A 23,249-nucleotide genomic window follows, 5' to 3' on the forward strand; every position below is an offset into this window, starting at 1 on the left:
AGATAACTGTAACAAATGTCAAGTCAAGTCAAGTCACCTTTATTTATATAGCGCTTTAAACAAAATACATTGCGTCAAAGCAACTGAACAACATTCATTAGGAAACCAGTGTGTCAATAATGCAAAATGATAGTTAAAGGCAGTTCATCATTGAATTCAGTGATGTCATCTCTGTTCAGTTAAATAGTGTCTGTGCATTCATTTGCAATCAAGTCAACGATATCACTGTAGATGAAGTGACCCCAACTAAGCAAGCCAGAGGTGACAGCGGCAAGGAACCGAAACTCCATCGGTGACAGAATGGAGAAAAAAACCTTGCGAATATAAATAATTGGGAATCATGAAAAAAATTCTAATAAAATAAAAACATGCATCTATTATCTGTTTCATGTATCTATTATAACATTTCTGTAGTTTTGTTTGCTTGGCTGTTTCCTTATAAAAGTCCAGAAATTTGTCAAGTTTTTCGTCGGGTGTCATTTTAAATTATATGACGTCATTACATTGCTGTCTTGCCACCAGCCAATCGCTGCACTGCTGATCATGGTTTCAAGTACTGATACATTTCCCCTTTTAAGCCAACACATGAACGCGCAATTATCCCAGATAACTCAATCCAGCGATACTAATCATACACAACAGGTGTGTTCGAAGAACCCAATTAGCAGGATCATGATTAGCACGATGATATCATCTTGGATGTGTCATTTGATCTCGGATGTAATAAGCGACGTATGAAGAACGGGCCCCTGATATTCAATAAGCCAAGCTTTATCATTTGTTTATCCATATTGCATCTGTTGTTTATTTGTTGAACCTCAATTAAATTGTTAATCTTAACTTGGTTTGGACGATTTTTGTATTTTCTAGTTCTAGTTTCTAGCCACCCCAGGAGGGATGAAGACCATCTCTTTTCAACAGGTCAGGTCTGCCCCAAAAGCTCGCCCAATTGTCTATGAAACCTATGTTATTCTGTGGGCACCACTTAGACATCCAGCCATTGAGTGATGACAATCTGCTATGCATCTCGTCACCACGGTAAGCAGGGAGGGGACCAGAGCATATTACAGTGTCTGATATCATGATTGCAAGTTCACACACCTCTTTAATGTTATTTTTAGTGATCTCCGACTGGCAAAGTCGAACATCATTAGCGCCGGCATGATTAACAATCTTACTGTATTTACGTTTAGCATTAGCCAGCACTTTTAAATTTGCCAAGATGTCAGGCGCTCTGGCTCCCAGTAAACATTTTACTATGGTGGCTGGTGTCTCTATATTCACGTTCCGTACAATAGAATCACCAATAATTAGAGCACTTTCATCAGGTTTCTCAGTGGGTGCATCACTGAGTGGGGAGAACCTGTTTAATGTTTTGATCGGAACAGAAGAGCGGTGTTTTGACCCACGACTACGCTGCCTCACTGTCACCCAGTTGCCCTGCGGCAAGTGCTCTGTTGCTGGAACCGAATAATGTACAGGAATCCCTGAGCTAGACGCATCCAAAGCCGTATCTAGAGCCCTAACATTCTTACTGTCCTCAATTAAAGTTTGGATGCGTGTCTCTAATTCTGAAATCTTCTCTGTCAGCCTAACTATTTCCCTCCATTTATCACGTGAATCCCTCATCTGTGACAGAGATAGATAAACTGTACATGTGGCAAGAGGTGCAAATAACAATAGCAGGAGAAGCCATTACTCACCGTGCTTGATGAAATATTCTTACTGCGGTTGTTTGATGAACTTGTGAAAAACTGGAGCGAGAGAGAGGAGAGGAGAGGAGAAAAGAAAACAGCGAAAGTTTTGAATGAAAATGCTAATGACAAGCTAACGAGTGCTAACTCTTTGCAGGTGTACTGCACTCATGGATATAAAAAAAATGTAACAAACAATGCTGTTCTTTCAGTTTATCCCCCCTAAAAATATTCTCAGCTCTTTTCAACATTAATAATAATAATAATTGTAATGGTAAAATTAACAATAAATGTTTTTTGTAGAAATTTTGTCCTCACATTCTTTCTTGTAACTCTTCCCTCTCAGTGGCACAGATGACTGAAAGGCTCATTATGCAGCTCATTATGCAGGCCTTTGTCTTCTCAGGTGTAAATCACAATGATATTCATGATAGTTGACGCCTACTCGCATATGACTTTTACCAACAAAAAGTGTCTTAGAAAATTTTAATCAATATATTGTTTTCTGTGAGTGAGTAAACAAGATGAGTTTCACATACTTTAGAAAGAAAAATTCTAGGCTACAAGCTCCAGTTCTCAAAAGTCCCGGGAACCAATATTCTATATGTGTTTTATTGCCTTATTCAAGTGATTTAACATTTTTAGTTTTTCACTAACCACGCATAACATTTTTTTCTCCCATTTAGATGTGTATAAGAAAAGCACAAATGTCAGGTCATGACAAAACTTCTCCAGGCCCACAAAAATACACTTAGACTCCAGAGGGTTAAGCAGGCTGCCACATTCAGTAACACCACTGACCTCCAAGAGTACCCAGAGACTGTCACTGCCTACATCATCAAGTGTATTGATGATGTAACAGTCACAAAGACCATCACTGTCCGGGTCAATCGTGGATGACAGGGGAGGTCTACAGACTCCTGAAGACGCTGCACGCTGCCTTCACAGCTGGAGATGAGGTGGGCCTGAGAACAGCCAGGGCCAATCTATCGTGCGGCATAAGACCCAAGACTGCGTGAGGAGATCCTTCAGCAGGATCAATGCACGCAAAGCTCCGGGTCCTGAAAACATTCCTGGGCGTGTACTGACAGACTGTGCAGTGGAACTCACTGATGTCTTCCCAGTCATTTTCAATATCTCACTTAGGCTGTTGTCCCCACATGCTTCAAACCTACCAACATTACTCCAGTCCCCCCATTATTCCAAACTTCCTCAGCCGTCTCAGGAAGAAGAGGTGCTGGTGTGCCTTCTTCAGCACTGCATCAGTTTGTGTAGACCAGGTGAGATCCTTACTTAACACTGAGGAACTTGAAGCTGCTTACCCGCTCCAAAGTTGTCTTGTCGATGTTGATGAGTCTGTGTTCTCTGCTCTGTCTCCTGAAATCCACCATCAGCTCCTTGGTCTTGTCGATGTTGAGTGAGAGGTGGTTCTCCTGACACCATTTAGTCAGGCTGCTCACCTCCTCTCTGTAGGCCATCTCATCGTTGCCGGTGATCAGCCCTATCAACGTTGTGTCATCAGCGAATTTGACGATGATGTTGGAGCTGTGTTTGGCTGTACAGTCTTGTGTGTACAGGGAGTAAAGGAGTGGGCTAAGGACAATGCCCTGAGGATCACCAGTGTTGAGGGTCAGCGGGGATTAAGTGTTGTTGCCCATTCTGACCACCTGACTTCTGCCTGTCAGGAAGTCCAGGATCCAGCTGCACAGAGATCTGTTTAGTCCCAGAGTCTGAAGCTTCACAACAAGTGTGGCAGGCATTATGGTGTTAAATGCTGAGCTGTAGTCCACAAACAGCATTCTCACATAGGTGTTCTTATTTTCCAGGTGGGAGAGAGCAGTGCGTAGGGTGAAAGCAATAGCATCGTCTGTAGAATGGTTGCTTCGATATGCAAATTGTAGCAGATCCAGTGAAGCAGGCAGCACAGAGCAGATGTAATCTCTGACGAGTCTCTCAAAACACTTACTGAAGATGGGTCACCTTTATTTATATAGCGCTTTAAACAAAATACATTGCGTCAAAGCAACTGAACAACATTCATTAGGAAAACAGTGTCAATAATGCAAAATGATAGTTAAAGGCAGTTCATCATTGGATTCAGTTATGTCATCTCTGTTCAGTTAAATAGTGTCTGTGCATTTATTTGCAATCAAGTCAACGATATCGCTGTAGATGAAGTGTCCCCAACTAAGCAAGCCAGAGGCGACAGCGGCAAGGAACCGAAACTCCATCGGTGACAGAATGGAGAAAAAAACCTTGGGAGAAACCAGGCTTAGTTGGGGGGCCAGTTCTCCTCTGACCAGACAAAACCAGTAGTTCAATTCCAGGCTGCAGCAAAGTCAGATTGTGCAGAAGAATCATCTGTTTCCTGTGGTCTTGTCCTGGTGCTCCTCTGAGACAAGGTCTTTACAGGGGATCTGTATCTGGGGCTCTAGTTGTGCTGGTCTCCGCTGTCTTTCAGGGATGTAGAGGTCCTTTCTAGGTGCTGATCCACCATCTGGTCTGGATACGTACTGGATCCGGGTGACTGCAGTGACCCTCTGATCTGGACACAGACTGGATCTGGTGGCCACGGTGACCTCGGAACAAGAGAGAAACAGACAAATATTAGCGTAGATGCCATTCTTCTAATGATGTAGCAAGTACATAGGGTGTTATGGGAAGTGTTTCCGGTTCCGGTTTACCTAATTAATGCAGCCTAAAAATCCTTTAACGGATTTGGATATTAAAAGCATATTAGTATGTTATGTGTATGCCAGGTTAAAGAGATGGGTCTTTAATCTAGATTTAAACTGCAAGAGTGTGTCTGCCTCCCAAATAATGTTAGGTAGGTTATTCCAGAGTTTAGGCGCCAAATAGGAAAAGGATCTGCCGCCCGCAGTTGATTTTGATATTCTAGGTATTATCAAATTGCCTGAGTTTTGAGAACATAGCGGACGTAGAGGATTATAATGTAAAAGGAGCTCATTCAAATACTGAGGTGCTAAACCATTCAGGGCTTTATAAGTAATAAGCAATATTTTAAAATCTATACGATGTTTGATAGGGAGCCAGTGCAGTGTTGACCTGACCGGGCTAATATGGTCACACTTCCTGGTTCTAGTAAGAACTCTTGCTGCTGCATTTTGGACTAGCTGTAGTTTGTTTACTAAGTGTGCAGAACAACCACCCAATAAAGCATTACAATAATCTAACCTTGAGGTCATAAATGCATGGATTAACATTTCTGCATTTGACATTGAGAGCATAGGCCGTAATTAAGATATATTTTTTGAGATGGAAAAATGCAGTTTTACAAATGCTAGAAACGTGGCTTTCTAAGGAAAGATTGCGATCAAATAGCACACCTAGGTTCCTAACTGATGACGAAGAATTGACAGAGCAACCATCAAGTCTTAGACAGTGTTCTAGGTTCTTACAAGCTGAGTTTTTAGGTCCTATAATTAACACCTGTTTTTTCAGAATTTAGCAGTAAGAAATTACTCGTCATCCAGTTTTTTATATCGACTATGCAATCCATTAGTTTTTCAAATTGGTGTGTTTCACCGGGCCGCGAAGAAATATAGAGCTGAGTATCATCAGCATAACAGTGAAAGCTAATACCATGTTTCCCGATGATATCTCCCAAGGCTAACATACAAAGCGTCAAGAGTAGCGGCCCTAGTACTGAGCCTTGAGGTACTCCATACTGCACTTGTGATCGATAGGATACATCTTCATTCACTGCTACGAACTGATGGCGGTCATATAAGTACGATTTAAACCATGCTAATGCACTTCCACTGATGCCAACAAAGTGTTCAAGTCTATGCAAAAGAATGTTGTGGTCAATTGTGTCAAACACAGCACTAAGATCCAATAAAACTAATAGAGAGATACACCCACGATCAGATGATAAGAGCAGATCATTTGTAACTCTAAGGAGAGCAGTCTCAGTACTATGATACGGTCTAAATCCTGACTGGAAATCCTCACATATACCATTTTTCTCTAAGAAGGAATATAATTGTGAGGATAAAACCTTTTCTAGTATCTTGGACAGAAAAGGGAGATTCGAGATTGGTCTATAATTAACTAGTTCTTTGGGGTCAAGTTGTGGTTTTTTGATGAGAGGCTTAATAACAGCCAGTTTGAAGGTTTTGGGGACATATCCTAATGACAATGAGGAATTAATAATAGTCAGAAGAGGATCTATGACTTCTGGAAGCACCTCTTTTAGGAGCTTAGATGGTATAGGGTCTAACATACATGTTGTTGGTTTGAATGATTTAACAAGTTTATACAATTCTTCCTCTCCTATGGTAGAGAATGAGTGGAACTGTTCCTCAGGGGGTCTATAGTGCACTGTCTGATGTGATACTGTAGCTGACGGCTGAATGGTTGCAATTTTATCTCTAATAGTATCGATTTTAGAAGTAAAGTAGTTCATAAAGTCATTACTGCTGTGGTGTTGGGAAATGTCAACACTTGTTGAGGCGAGTATGCTCATTATACCATGGTGTCAAACTGTTTTCCTTAACCTTCCTAGCAACTTTATTTAAAGTGCTAGAAAAGAGAGAGTCCATAGTTTCTGTTACATCATCAAGTTGTTCTGAGGTTTTGGATATGCTAAGGAATTTGGTTACATCAGGAAGATAACTTAAATAGCAGTCTTTTGTGGTAGAAGTGATGGTTCTTCCATACCTGTAACAAGAAGTAGAATTTACAATTTTGGCTATATGAAGTTTGCACAGAGCTAAATAATGATCTGAGATATCATCACTTGGCTGAATAATTTCAACACCATCAACATCAATTCCATGTGACAGTATTAAATCTAGAGTATGATTTCGACAATGAGTAGGTCCTGAAACGTGTTGTCTAACACCAATAGAGTTCAGAATGTCTATAAATGCTGATCCCAATGCATCTTTTTCATTATCAACATGGATATTAAAATCACCAACTATTAAAACTTTATCTGCAGCCAGAACTAACTCGGATGTAAAATCACCAAACTCTTTAATAAAGTCTGTATGGTGCCCTGGTGGCCTGTATACAGTAGCCAGTACAAACATTACAGGGGATTTATCATTAACATTTGTTTCTCTGGATATGTTATATGAAGCACCATTACTTCAAACGAGTTATACTTGAAGCCTGCCCTCTGAGAAATCCTGAAAACTTTGTTATAAATTGAAGCAACACCTCCACCTTTTTTTTTAGATGCGGCTCATGTTTATAACAGTGATCTTGGGGGGTGGACTCATTTAAAATAATGTAATCATCAGGTTTTAGCCAGGTTTCTTTCAAACAGAGTAAATCTATATTATGATCAATGATCATATTATTTACAAAAAGTGTTTTCGTAGAAAGGGATCTGATATTCAATGAGCCAAGCTTTATAATTTGTTTATCCATATTGCTTCTGTTTTTTATTTGTTGAACCTCAATTAAATTGTTAATCTTAACTTGGTTTGGACGTTTTTTTGTATTTTCTAGTTTGGGGAACAGACACAGTCTCTATAGTGTGATATCTAGGTGAAAGAGTCTCTATGTGCTGAGAATTAACTGACCTCTGTGATGGGAGGCAGCTAGCAGACGGTCAGTTTAGCCAGTCTGTCTGCTTCCTGACCTGGGCCCCAGTTAGTCAAGTATAAACACTAAGACTATTTGCCATATTTCTAGAGAGAAGAGTGGCGCCACCCCAAGAGGGATGAAGACCATCTCTTTTAAACAGGTCAGGTCTGCCCCAAAAGCTCGTCCAATTGTCTATGAAACCTATGTTATTCTGTGGGCACCACTTAGACATCCAGCCATTGAGTGATGACAATCTGCTATGCATTTCATCACCACGGTAAGCAGGGAGGGGACCAGAGCATATTACAGTGTCTGACATCGTGCTTGCAAGTTTACACACCTCTTTAATGTTATTTTTAATGATCTCCCACTGGCGAAGTCGAACATCATTAGCGCCGGCATGAATAACAATCTTACTGTATTTACGTTTAGCATTAGCCAGCACTTTTAAATTTGCCAAGATGTCAGGCGCTCTGGCTCCCAGTAAACATTTGACTACGGTGGCTGGTGTCTCTATATTCACGTTCCGTACAATAGAATCACCAATAGCTAGAGCACTTTCATCAGGATTCTCAGTGGGTGCATCACTGAGTGGGGAGAACCTGTTTAATGTTTTGATCGGAACAGAAGAGCGGTGTTTTGACCCATGACTACGCTGCCTCACCGTCACCCAGTTGCCCTGCTGCAGGGGCTCTGTTTCCGGAACCGAACAATGTACAGGAATCCCTGAGCTAGACGCATCCAAAGCCGTATCTAGAGCCCTAACATTCTTACTTTCCTCAATTAAAGTTTGGATGCGTGTCTCTAATTCTGAAATCTTCTCTGTCAGCCTATTTCCCTGCATTTATCACATGTGAATCCCTCATCAGCGACAGAGATAGATAAACTGTACATGTGGCAAGAGGTGCCCGTAACAATAACAGGAGAAGCCATTACTCACTGTGCTTGATGAAATATTCTTACTGCAGTTGTTTGATGAACTTGTGAAAAACTGGAGCGAGAGAGAGGAGAGGAGAAAAGAAAAACAGCGATAGGTTCGAATGAAAACGCTAATGACAAGCTAACGAGTGCTAATGCTTTGCAGGTGTACTGCACTCACGGATATAAAATAAAAGTGAACGATCAAAGTAAATCTGATAAGATTGATCGATAATATCAGAAATATGGTGTGAATTAAGTTATATTTTACCACTTTAAAAAACAGAGAGTGATAGTAAGATAAAGATTCTACAGAAAAAAAAAAAAAACAGCTACAGGGAGCTAAGATTTGCTACAGAAGGCCAACAGGAAGTAGAGAAAACACTGTCCAACAGCGACACCCGCAGGCAGCAATCAGAGATCAGGCAGAGCTCTCCTGGGTGTGAGAGCAATGGGCCTCCAGTCATTTAAGCATGTGGTTTTGTTTTTCTTTGGTATGGGCACAATGGTAGATTATTTGAAGCACGAGGGAACCACAGACAGACAGAGGGAGAGGTTGAAAAGGTCTGAAAACACCAGCTAGTGGGAATGCGCATGCTCTGAGCACATGGCCTGGGATGCCATCGGGACCCGCAGCCTTATGGATATTCACCCGTCGGAAGGATCGGGTTACATCCGCAACAGAGACGGAGAGTGCACTCACATCTTCTGCAGCAGCCGCCGGAGCGCTCTCTGTGTGGGTGGGGGAGAGATTTGTAGGTGTCCCGAAAAGGAGGATAGCAGTGGTCCAGTGTAAGATCATCACGCGTGTTGATGGTGATGTGTTGAAAATATTTTGGTGCTATTGTTCTGAAGCTGGCTTTGTTAAAGCCCCCTGTAACAATAAACGGTGCATCTGGGTACGAGGTTTCCTGCTCACTTATATTCCCATACAGTTCCTTGAGTGCCTGGTCTGTGTTGGCTTGAGGAGGAATGTAAACAGCTGTGATAATGACCGCTGTGAATTCCCTGGGTAGCCAGAATGGTCGACACAGAAGCATTTGAAATTCCAGATCAGGGGAGCAGAACGATTTAATAGAGTGTAGGTTCCTCTCATCCCACCACGAGTTGTTGATAAAGAAACAAACGCCCCCACCTCTGCTTTTCCCTGTGAGCTCTTTCGTTCTGTCCGAGCGGTGCACGGAGAACCCCGTAAGCTTGATGGCTGAGTCTGGAACCTCTGCAGACATCCAGGTTTCTGTGAGGCAAATAATGCAGCAGTGAAGAAATGTGATATCCGCAACACTGCTAACTCCCATAATTTATTAAAAAACAAGCAACATTTCGACCCTCAGGTCTTCATCAGGCTTAATATCAATGTGAAGTGAAATCACCTTTAAATAGACACAGGTGATTACCTTAATTAGACACACACAAATAGTCATGTGACAATTACAAGTCATAATAACCCCACTCATTACTCAATTAAGGGAACAGTTGTATGGAGAAAACAATCAAAATACAGAGCCTACATGCAGAAACACAAATGCACTCATTGTAAGCATGGCTCGAACACAAATGTACTCATAAGAATGGCTTTATGTCAAAATCTTCATTAAGACCATAAGGAGATAATGTGTTTAAATAGTAAATCCAAAAAGTTTCCCGTTGGAGAAGCTTTTTACCATGATCACCTCCTCTAAACGGTTTGTTGACCCGCTCCACCCCAATATATCTAAGGGCGCTGACATTATGCCCAGCTAATTTAAAATGAGCAGCAACAGGACTACGTTCATCTCCTGTTCTGATGGTGCTTCTGTGCTCACTGATCCTAGTCCGTAGCGCTCTCGTTGTTTTACCGACATATGATAAGCCACATGGGCAACTGATTAAATAAATAACATGTGTGGTACTACATGTAATGGTGCCGCGAATAGATAGTGTCTTACCAGTGTGTGGATGATTAACATTTTTACATTTATGCGTATACGAGCACTGGGCACAACTTCCACATCTATAATTACCCTCTGGCATGTTAAAAAAAGGAGTTGTAAGTTGTGGACGTATATCATTCTTAACTATATGGTCTTTTAAGTTAGAAGCACGCTTAAAAATAAGCTTAGGTTTTTCTGGGAAGACTCTGATTAGTTTGGGGTCCGAATCAATAATGTGCCAATGTTTGTAAACAGATTTTCTAAATTCTGATACAAGTGGAGAGTATTTTACACAGCATAAAGGAGACTTATTTGGGGGTTTTGTGCGTTTATTTGATCGAAGGCACTCATCTTGCGTTGTCTGATCAAAACGTTCTTTTGCCGAATCCACCCAATCTTGTTTGTACCCTCTATTGAGGAATCTTTTTGTCAAGTCCGCAGCCTGCTTTGAGTAAGATGTGTTATCGCTGCATATTCTGCGTACACGATTAAACTGACTTATTGGGAGACTTTTGACCAACGGCCTGGGATGAAAACTATCCCCATGCAATATAGTGTTGCGATCTGTAGGCTTGCGAAAAAGATCAGTTTTTAAGACCGTACCATCTTTATATATCTGGATATCCAGAAAACTGATGCGTTGTTTATCATATTCCAGAGTAAATTTTAAATGTTCATTACAAGAGTTCAAATACTCCTGAAAGTAATTTAATACATCCACTGTGCAATCAATAATCAGAAAAATATCGTCAATAAACCTCTTGTAAAATAAGATCTTAGAGTAAAATGGATTTCTCTGATGCAGCACAAATTGATTCTCAAAAAGACCCATAAATAAACAAGCATAATTAGGGGCCATTTTGCTTCCCATGGCAGTGCCTTTCTTTTGTATATAAAACTCATCTTGGAAGCGAAAGAAGTTATTGTTAAGAACTATGTTCGCCAAGTCTAATATGCACTCAGTGCTAGGTTTTCACTCCGCCTTATTCAAAGATAGAAAATACTGAAGTGCTTCTAGGCCACCATCATCTGGAATATTTGTGTACAAACTCTGAACATCAAAAGTGGCCAACAAACAATTATCAGAAATATGATCAAAGGTCTTTAGTGAATTGATAAAATCGATAGAGTCACGTATATAAGAAGGAAGGGTAACCACTTCTGATTTAATAAAATAATCAACGAAGGCAGAAATATTTTCCGTTGGGCTACCAATCCCACTGACAATAGGTCTCCCCTTCAGAGGGGTATCTAAGCCCTTGTGGATTTTAGGAAGTGTATAAATTACAGGGATCACTGGATGTTCAATCTTAAGAAACTCAAAGGCATTTTTGTCAAATTCACCATTATTAAAGTGATGTTCTAATTGAGAATATACCCCGTTCTTCAACCTATTAGTGGGATCAGATGATAATCTCTCATAGAATGTACAATCACTTAATTGTCTTTTAATTTCATTTTCATAATCCACAACATTTTGCAAAACAACAGCTCCCCCCTTATCAGCAGGCCGTACCACAATTCTATTGTCCTTACCTTGATCCATTACAGCTATTCTTTCCTCTTTAGTCAGGTTATTGTACACTTTATATTCTTTTTTATTTTTTAGTAGACCCTTTACATCATTCTCAACCAAACGACAGTATGTATCCAAAGAGGCATTACGGTGCTTAGGAGGAATAAAAGTTGATCTTTTCTTAAAGCGACTATGGGACAAGTCACTAGGGGCAGAGGAAACAGGCGACAGGACTTGATCCAGAGAGGGAACACTCGTGGTTAAACTGTCCTTCACATCAGAATAGAAAAACTCCCTCAATCTAAGATTACGAAAGAACTTCTGGAAATCAATAATAGTCTCAAAGTCATTAGTATGAGTAGTTGGGACAAAACTCAGTCCTTTACTCAAGGCTGACGTACAAGCCTCAGACAAAGTTTTTTCAGAAAGTGCTCTCCGCCATCGTTGTGAATTTTGAGGTTTTCTCAGGCCGTATCCTAAAAAACGTAATCTTAGATTGAGGGAGTTTTTCCATTCTGATGTGAAGGACAGTTTAACCACGAGTGTTCCCTCTCTGGATCAAGTCCTGTCGCCTGTTTCCTCTGCCCCTAGCGACTTGTCCCATAGTCGCTTTAAGAAAAGATCAACTTTTATTCCTCCTAAGCACCGTAATGCCTCTTTGGATACATACTGTCGTTTGGTTGAGAATGATGTAAAGGGTCTACTAAAAAATAAAAAAGAATATAAAGTGTACAATAACCTGACTAAAGAGGAAAGAATAGCTGTAATGGATCTGAGTAAGGACAATAGAATTGTGGTACGGCCTGCTGATAAGGGGGGAGCTGTTGTTTTGCAAAATGTTGTGGATTATGAAAATGAAATTAAAAGACAATTAAGTGATTGTACATTCTATGAGAGATTATCATCTGATCCCACTAATAGGTTGAAGAACGGGGTATATTCTCAATTAGAACATCACTTTAATAATGGTGAATTTGACAAAAATGCCTTTGAGTTTCTTAAGATTGAACATCCAGTGATCCCTGTAAATTATACACTCCCTAAAATCCACAAGGGCTTAGATAACCCTCTGAAGGGGAGACCTATTGTCAATGGGATTGGTAGCCTAACGGAAAATATTTCTGCCTTCGTTGATTATTTTATTAAATCAGAAGTGGTTACCCTTCCTTCTTATATACGTGACTCTATCGATTTTATCAATTCACTAAAGACCTTTGATCATATTTCTGATAATTGTTTGTTGGCCACTTTTGATGTTCAGAGTTTGTACACAAATATTCCACATGATGGTGGCCTAGAAGCACTTCAGTATTTTCTATCTTTGAATAAGGCGGAGTCAAAACCTAGCACTGAGTGCATATTAGACTTGGCGAACATAGTTCTTACCAATAACTTCTTTCGCTTCCAAGATGAGTTTTATATACAAAAGAAAGGCACTGCCATGGGAAGCAAAATGGCCCCTAATTATGCTTGTTTATTTATGGGTCTTTTTGAGAATCAATTTGTGCTGCATCAGAGAAATCCATTTTACTCTAAGATCTTATTTTACAAGAGGTTTATTGACGATATTTTTCTGATTATTGATTGCACAGTGGATGTATTAAATGACTTTCAGGAGTATTTGAACTCTTGTAATGAACATTTAAAATTTACTCTGGAATATGATAAACAACGCATCAGTTTTCTGGATATCCAGATATATAAAGATGGTACGGTCTTAAAAACTGATCTTTTTCACAAGCCTACAGATCGCAACACTATATTGCATGGGGATAGTTTTCATCCCAGGCCGTTGGTCAAAAGTCTCCCAATAAGTCAGTTTAATCGTGTACGCAGAATATGCAGCGATAACACATCTTACTCAAAGCAGGCTGCGGACTTGACAAAAAGATTCCTCAATAGAGGGTACAAACAAGATTGGGTGGATTCGGCAAAAGAACGTTTTGATCAGACAACGCAAGATGAGTGCCTTCGATCAAATAAACGCACAAAACCCCCAAATAAGTCTCCTTTATGCTGTGTAAAATACTCTCCACTTGTATCAGAATTTAGAAAATCTGTTTACAAACATTGGCACATTATTGATTCGGACCCCAAACTAATCAGAGTCTTCCCAGAAAAACCTAAGCTTATTTTTAAGCGTGCTTCTAACTTAAAAGACCATCTAGTTAAGAATGATATACGTCCACAACTTACAACTCCTTTTTTTAACATGCCAGAGGGTAATTATAGATGTGGAAGTTGTGCCCAGTGCTCGTATACGCATAAATGTAAAAATGTTAATCATCCACACACTGGTAAGACACTATCTATTCGCGGCACCATTACATGTAGTACCACACATGTTATTTATTTAATCAGTTGCCCATGTGGCTTATCATATGTCGGTAAAACAACGAGAGCGCTACGGACTAGGATCAGTGAGCACAGAAGCACCATCAGAACAGGAGATGAACGTAGTCCTGTTGCTGCTCATTTTAAATTAGCTGGGCATAATGTCAGCGCCCTTAGATATATTGGGGTGGAGCGGGTCAACAAACCGTTTAGAGGAGGTGATCATGGTAAAAAGCTTCTCCAACGGGAAACTTTTTGGATTTACTATTTAAACACATTATCTCCTTATGGTCTTAATGAAGATTTTGACATAAAGCCATTCTTATGAGTACATTTGTGTTCGAGCCATGCTTACAATGAGTGCATTTGTGTTTCTGCATGTAGGCTATGTATGTTGATTGTTTTCTCCATACAACTGTTCCCTTAATTGAGTAATGAGTGGGGTTATTATGACTTGTAATTGTCACATGACTTGTATTTGTGTGTGTCTAATTAAGGTGATCACCTGTGTCTATTTAAAGGTGATTTCACTTCACATTGATATTAAGCCTGATGAAGACCTGAGGGTCGAAATGTTGCTTGTTTTTTAATAAATTATGGGAGTTAGCAGTGTTGCGGACATCACATTTCTTCACCTCAGTAGTCCTTCTTTGTCCAGCACCTGCCAGAAGGTGGGATGTGCACACAATAACTCTTTTTAAAATAATGCAGCAGTACCTTGTTTCTCGTTGGTATGAGATATGGCCCACAGTTCACAGAGTTTGTTGTAAATGAACGTTAGCCAGCAAAATGTTTGGGAGAGGAGGTCGGAGGGGACGACTTCTGAGTCTGACAAGGACGCCAACTCTCTTCCCTCTTTTCCAGTAGTGTTTCCTCAGTCGTGCTGTGCAGCCCAGACAAAGGGCTCTTATGTGGTGTCTGTAAACAAGGCGCCAGCATTCAAGAAAGTACGGTGCTATGCTTAGAAGCGTGTGTCTATTGTAGACAGTTATACAAACAACATCCAACACGTAGAACAACAATTAAAACAAACAAAAAAAACTGCAAAGTTTACTCTGAGCTCGCAACACGGCTGCCATGCTCGGCGCCATCCAGTTTGCATATCAGTCCAACCGCTCGGCCGATGATGCCATCGAAACTGCCCTACACTCATCACTCACACATCTAGACAAAAAGACGTCAGAATACGTCAGAATGCTGTTCGTAGACTTCAGTTCAGCATTCAACACAGTCATCTCTCAACAGCTCATCCAAAAACTGGTTCAGCTGGGGCTCAACACTTTGCTGTGCAACTGGCTGTTAGACTTTCTGAATGGAAAACCTCAGGCAGTACAGGTCAGCAGGAACACATCCAGCACCATCACACTGAACACTGGGGCCCCCCAAGGATGTGTGTTGAGCCCCCTCCTCTTCACTCTGCTGACCCACAACTGCACACCGTCACACAACTCCAACCTCTTGATTAAGTTTGCGGATGACACGACTGTGGTGGGTCTCATTAGCAACAAAGATGAGACAAACTACAGGAGCGAGGTGAGCCGCCTGGCCGGGTGGTGCAGTGACAACAAACTCTCTCTGAACGTGGAGAAGACGAAGGAGATTGTTGTTGACTTCAGGAGAGCACACACTCAATATGCTTCTCTGACCATCAATGGTGCGACTGTGGAGAGAGAGCGCAGCACCAAGTTCCTGGGTGTGCACATCACAGAGGAACTCTCCTGGACTGAAAACACAGCAGCACTGGCCAAGAAATCACAGCAGCGTCTCTACTTCCTCCGCAATCTGAGAAGAGCCAGAGCCCCGGCCCCTACCATGTACACCTTCTACAGAGGCACCATCAAGAGCATTCGGACGAGCTTCTTCACTGTGTGGTATGGAGCCTGCAACGCGTCCTGCTGAAAGTCTCTGCAATGCATAGTGAGAGCAACTGAGAAGATCATAGGTGTCTCTCTCCCCTCCCTCCCCTCCCTCTAGGACCTCCGTCTGGCCCACAAATCCCTCAGCATTGCAGGTGATCCCACACACCCATCACACAGCTTCTTCAGTCTGCTGCCATCAGGGAGGAGACTGCGGAGTCTCCAGGCCAGGACCAGCAGAAGGACAGCTTCATTCATCAGGCTGTCAGGAAGCTTAACTCGCTCCCGAACTTGCATAACAATTAATGTTCTCTGGTCTTTTTGTGTCAGGATCAAAAAACAGTGAAATTACTATAATATTAAATTAAATTTACAATTAAATGTATGCATTTAGCAGATGCTTTTATCCAAAGCGACTTACAGTGAATTCAGGCTATCAATTTTTACCTATCATGTGTTCCCGGGGATTCGAAACCTCCAACCTTGCGTTTGACAGCACAGTGCTCTACCAATTAAGGTACAGGAACACTATATATATATATATATATATATATATATATATATATATATATATATATATACAGCACAGATCAAAAGTTTGGGCACACCTTCTCATTCAAAGAGTTTTCTTTATTTACATGACTATGAAATTTGTAGAGTCACACTGAAGCCATCAAGGGCTATTTGACCAATAAGGAGAGTGATGGGGTGCTGTGCCAGATGACCTGGCCTCCACAGTCACCGGACCTGAACCCAATCGAGATGGTTTAGGGGTGAGCTGGACCGCAGACAGAAGGCAAAAGGGCCAACAAGTGCTAAGCATCTCTCGGGGAACTCCTTCAAGACTGTTGGAAGACCAATTCAGGTGACTACCTCTTGAAGCTCATTAAGAGAATGCCAAGAGTGTGCAAAGCAGTAATCAAAGCAAAAGGTGGCTACTTTGAAGAACCTAGAATATGACATATTTTCAGTTGTTTCACACTTTTTTGTTATGTATATAATTCCATATATAATTCCACATGTGTTAATTCATAGTTTTGATGCCTTCAGTGTGAATCTACAGTTTTCATAGTCATGAAAATAAATAAAACTCTTTGAATGAGAAGGTGTGTCCAAACTTTTGGTTTGTACTGTATATATATTTGTATTTTTGGCTAATGAAGCTTTTAGCAGCTATTTAAAATACATCTGATCACTCTACACCAAAATTTAGAAACAATTTGAACGAACAACACAACAGCTTCAGCAGCAAACTTTGCTATAAACAAAATTTATGTCACTGACCAAAATTTATGGCCATGACTGTATACTTTTAGTTGAGTGCTTAACATCCTCATGAATAGCAAGAGTAAACTTTCTATCACTATTGGAATGTGGTGTAGTGTAGTAAAAAAGCATCACATAGATTTGTGTGATCCAGCATTCCTTATATATTTTGTACAGACAGGGTATTTAATAGCTAAGCCTGTTGCTTGGCTCTGGTTTAGCTGTGCTCTGCATGTTCTGGTGTACAGTTGCAGCACTTTTACAGCTCAAGCATTTTTATTAATAAGTCATACCAAAGAAGGCTGTGCTCTGTGCATGGCTGACACTGTTTTTACCTCATGAGTTTATTGACTTAACTGGCAACTCAAACCAAATATGAATAACAGGTCTGATATGACACTACAGATCCCCTAGAGGCACAAAAAAATTAAAAGTTATTTGCATCCTCTTGCAAAACTTTTGTGTTTTTCGGCAAAACCTTTTAAGGCAAATACTTGCTGTTTACTTTACACCTTGCAGTGGTTCAAACAGCTCAGACAGCAAATCTGGCATAAAGTTTATTCATAAAATATACTACGCATAGGAAAGCAGATGTGACCAAAAAAATAAATGGAACACGCAAATCTGTGCCTTGAACTAAATAACTGACTACATTTCTTTATACTTGAGCTGAAGTTCAAAATAAATCTATGAACTTCTCCTTTGTGAATGTACAGAGCTGTCTGAACCACTTCTAGCTGTAAAGATAACAAGACTGTTTGTCTGAACTTAACAGTTTTTTTATGGAATGCAAAAGTTCTGGAAAATTAATTTTCCTTATGTCCAAATCTTTTTCCACTGCCATGTCCATGGGTTACTTTCAGAAACCTTGGTGCATACAGATAATACTAACAGTGGAGCATAAAAATACAGATAGATGCAGATTAAATATAAAATACAACTATACAAATAAGGTCATGTAAATTTATTTTAATTAAAATAAAATAGAGTTAAATAAAGCAGCACAAGGCACATGGCATATAGAGTGCAAATAAGTGAAGTAAACAAACAGTGCAGATAAAATAATTGTAGTGTAGTGTCTGTTTCATTCTCTTTTACAGTAAATCTACAGTAAATCAACATGCACATTCCTTACATACTGAAAATGAACATGCACTTTTAAATGGCAGAATAGTGGTGCCGGCCTCTGAGTAATAGAGACACCAATGATTAATGAGATATGAGGTAAAATGTTGACACAGCTTTGTCCTATAGCAAGGGGTTAAATTGAGATGCATTTAATTGTAGCAGTAAAAGGAGCAACATTCCTTGCGTTTTCCTTCAAGACCCTGAATCTGCTTTTGGCAGAAGTGAGAATGTTCATGGAATAACAGAGGGCTTACTCAAGAAACCCAAGAAGCCAGCAGACCTTATAAGCTGACTGACACTTTACAGCTGTTTGCTTGAGCTTGCTTAAGGTTAATATACATTTAAAAATAGATCAAGACTGTGGCAATTTGTCTTCTGCTGTATCTGGAGCAGTGATGGCAAAAAGTTAGATGTGTTTTGCTTTTTGTTTTGTCTGAGGAACTGTAGAGTATATTCCCATTCAATGTAATTCATTCTACCTGAGTGTGTGTGTATAGAAACACTGAACGAGTCTTTACACTTTATCCAATTATGCAAATGCTGAACAGCTACTGCACATACTTCTGAAGGCAGAGCAGTTTTTGAAGTCTGCCTCAAATGTGCAGATCATTGTGAGTACATGCTGGATTATTGTTGAACTGCTTTCTCAACACTAGATCACAGGTCACTGGTATTTTTGGAACAATTTATCATTCAAGGTAACAACAAGTACTTATTCCGACTCAGAATTAGGATTTAAAAATAATTACATTTTGGTTCTAAATAAAATATACATTTATAATTCAAATTAAACCAAAGACAAAACGTTTTTGAAAATGCCTAATAATAGGTAATAGAAACGCATTAAAAGTAATATAAATATTCTGTATAGACGGTTATGCATTTTTCTTAAGAAATATAGGGAATATGCAATTAATTGCATATTTATCATTATCTTCATGTATATTAAAATCACTAACAGTTAATCAGTAGCAGGTATCTCAGAAAAACAGCTAATTCTTTGATAAATTCTGTATGGTGCCCTTGTTGCCTGTTTACAGTAGCCAGTAAAAATGTCAAAAGGGAAGAATATTTGGCACCATTACTTCAAACAACTTAAACACTTAAAATATGACTATATATTGCAGCAACACCTCCCCCTTTACCTTTTGGATGTGGCTCATGTTTATAACAGTAATCTTGTGACGTGACATACAGCCAAGTATGGTGACCCATACTCAGAATTTGTGCTCTGCATTTAACCCATCCAGAGTGCACATATACAGCAGTGAACACACACACACCGTGAACACACACCCGGAGCAGTGAACACACACACACCATGAACACACACCCGGAGGAGTTAACTCACAGCAGTGAACACACACACACAACCCAGGTCTCTCACACCAAAGGCATGTGTCTTATCCACTGCGCCATCAACACCCAAGTGGACTTAGTGTTTTTGGGAATTTTGGACTTGGTCATATGGATTGGACTTAGTGTTTTTGGGTGGGTTTGTATAAGAATTACAACAGCTTCCCCCAATGGGGCGCACGTCCCTCAAAGGTTTGGAATAGGAAGCTGAGGCAAGGCACTGGCCGACGCTCGTCTGCATATACCGGCTCCGAGCAGGCTTGTGGGCCCCCCAATAATTCAGAGCATGAATTCCCACCCCAGAGAACCAAACCCCCAACTGAGAGAACGAAGCCCCGACAAGGTGCATGAATTTCCAGACAAAGAGCCCAAAGCTGACCCTAACCTGTATCCTCCACTCCTCTACAGACCTTTGACCTCCCAGGTTCATTAATCCCACTTCCCCCAGATGCTCTCCCCATCTCCAGCCCACTCAGAACCCATCTGACAGACCAGATGATGGCTCGAGCCCATCTGCGTTGTTCTGCATGCTTAGTAAACCAACTACAGCTAATCCAAAATGCAGCAGCAAGAGTTCTTACTAGAACCAGGTCATTAGTGCTGTGATGTTGGGAAATGTCAACACTTGTTGAGGCTTTATTTTTCGTTAATTTAGCCACTGTATTGAATAAATAGCTGGGGTTATGTTTGTTTTCTTCTAAAAGAGAAGAAAAGTAATCGGATCTAGCAGTTTTTAATGCTTTTCTGTAGGATAGGTTACTTTCACGCCAAGCAATACGATAGCACTAATAGAAAGATACAACCACGATCAGATGATAAGAGCAGGAAAATTCCTATCAATAGAATCTAATCAACCTCTTTACTAATGACTGGTGTAAGTTGAAGACTCACATTAATTTTTAAACTCAACGCAGAGCGCAATCATGCAATTGTGGATCTGGTCAAGCTCGATTAACAATTGTTTACAAGACACGTGCTTGGGGTTGATCATACACGCGAGCCGGCCTCATCGTGAGTGTGTATAGTGTTTAAAGGCCGAAACACTCTATGATCTTTAGGTACACTACTGAAGAGGTTATCCTGAACATTTCCCTCAATCTATTTGATTTAAGGTAGCAGGAAAGAATAATGCAGGGCATCACACTTCTACCAGACCTCCCTCTTAGAAGTTTCACATGATGGTTATTTAAATTATTAATAAAATTTTAGTGTTCTTGTGCTTCTCCAAATATGTCTAACAAGACTATAATGTTTTCTCAAGATTTTGTCACTAACAAAAAGCTGTATTTAACGTTGAAAAGCAGCTTTCTTGACAGCTAATTCAAAATGTGGATTCCAGGTCCAATGACATTTCTGGAGATTTAAGTGTATTTTTCATAGTATAAACCCTGTTTTCTGATCCCTGTTGCCTAAATGTTCTGTTGGTAATATTAGTTCGCTTATGTTAGTGTACTAATGTAAGTATTACTTAACAAATCTTTAATACATTACTATTGAACCCTAACCCTAACCCTAAACTAACCCTAACCCTAACCCCTAACTATATGGTAACCCTAACCCTACCCTACCCCTACCCCTAACCTAACCTAACCTAACCTAACCTAACCTAACCTAGCACCAATCAATACTTTTATCCTAACCATCATTGAATGACGGCCAGGAAGTAGTCTTGGATAACTTCTAGTTGGCTCAGTGGTAGAGTGATGGACTTAGGACGAGGGGACCCAGGTTCCTGTCCTGATCATTGCAGGATTGTGTTTTCTATTGTTTAATAAAGTTTTTCTGTGGTCACCATGGACGAGGTGACTAGGACAAGATATAGGGTGCATGAAAGAGACAAGGGACTTTGGGCAAAGGTTCGTGACATCTGACGGTTATCCTGGAAAGGATGATGTCTGTTCAGTTCTAAAATGCATGAACTTTGAAGAGGATTGGACTGGTAGAGGATTGGTGTGCAGAAATGTGCATCCGCCAGTCTCACTCTCTCGGCCTGATGGGAAGGAGTGGGAGGTATGGGGTTGGGCTTTTTCAGGTGACCCGGATACCTTGCGGTGTTGACGAAGGGTCACTTGCACGGTGAGTATCCAGCCTCCCTGGGTCCACTTGGACAGCACGCAGGGCAGGTGGCCTGGGACTAACAGGCCTTAATTGGAGCCCAGTCTTCTATGGGGAGAAACATTTGCTAAGTACATTTGTTGCACCAGATGCGTGGTGGGAGGATATAGAGGGGGATAGGGCTAGTGGAAGAGTCCAGTTCAGGATTTTTTCACCTGGGTCTGTAAAAAGGTGTACTCTGACAGCCGGGGTTCAGAGAGAGTTATTAGGATCCCAACAGTAGCATTGTGGATCAGGTGGAGGTCGTATTAGCAAATTTGTCTGAAAAAAGTCTGATCACCCTGGGCAGGTCCACCCAGAGGAGGGTGTCTAGTGTTTAAAGAACCGAAATACCTGATGATCCCGGTGTACACTATTGACAATGCGTCTTAAACAGTTCTCCCAATAGTTTCCCTGGGGAGACTAGGAAAGGCCAACCAGGCCCAAGTTAGGTGAGATGGTAGGTCAACCAAGTGGGCACTGGCAACCTTAGGTCTGGGGTTCGGGTTATTATATAGGTTAGAGTTAGGATTAGAAAAAATCCAAGAGCTGAAGCACAGTCCAGCTCTGGTAATGCGCAGTCCTTCAATACTCCTTCTGGCCGCTCTCCCGACTTAGCCGAGGCCTGCCCCCACGGCCTAGGCCCATCGCTGCACCACCCATATATTTGGTCTTTTTATCTTTGAACCACAGATAGTGAGATTTTTAAACATATGAACGAGTATTGTTTTTTAATAATAAGTGTTATTTATTAAGGTTTTTATAGTTATTATAAATACTTATGGGTAATACTTCTCCATGTAATTTATTAGGGGTAGAACGGGTAGGGGTTAGGATGGGTGGGGTAAAATGATGTGTCGGGGGGTGGAAAGGGTAGGGTTAGGGACGGTGGGATTATTCTCCATGTAATTTGTTAGGGGTAGAATGGGTAGGGTTAGGATGGATAAGGGTAAAATTATGTGTCGGGGGGTGGAAAGGGTAGGGTTAGGGATGGTGGGGTTGTGTCCATAAGAGTTAGGGTTAGGGTTAGGGTTAGAGGAATGAAACGTCCAAGGTTCAAACCTAATGTCTGAACCTGGTTGTGCTCGGTCCATTCGTCCACTGACCACTAAACGCCGATCCAAGCCAGGCCAAGCTCACAGACACGCACCCCCCGAGTAGTCCAGGGTTAGAGTGGTTAGGTTAAGGGCCGTGATGTCACCGTGGTTACTGTTGGGTAAGTTTAGGGACAGATTAGAGTTAGGTTAGGTTAGGGTTAGGGTTAGTTAGGGTTAGGGTTAGAGTTAGCGTTAGGGTTAGGATTAGAAAAAATCCAAGAGCTGAAGCACAGTTAGGGTTAGGGTTAGGGTTAGGGTTAGGGTTAGGGTTAGGGTTAGGTTATAGGGATAAATGCGAAGATTGATCACCTTTTAATTGATCGACCCCCCATATCTTGTGATCCGTATCTGCTATAGAGCTGAAACATGGTTTATTATACTCCTTGGGCCCTCCCCAGTTGATTGCACTTGGTTTCGTCGGTCTAGCGCCACCAGTTGCCGAGATATGGAGTTGATCACTTACTTGCTTTTCGAATGTATGGGTGGGACTTAGTGTTTTTGGGTGGGTTGGACTTAGT

The sequence above is a fragment of the Carassius carassius genome, chromosome 14 (assembly GCF_963082965.1).
Source record: "Carassius carassius chromosome 14, fCarCar2.1, whole genome shotgun sequence".
Taxonomy (NCBI): domain Eukaryota; kingdom Metazoa; phylum Chordata; class Actinopteri; order Cypriniformes; family Cyprinidae; genus Carassius; species Carassius carassius.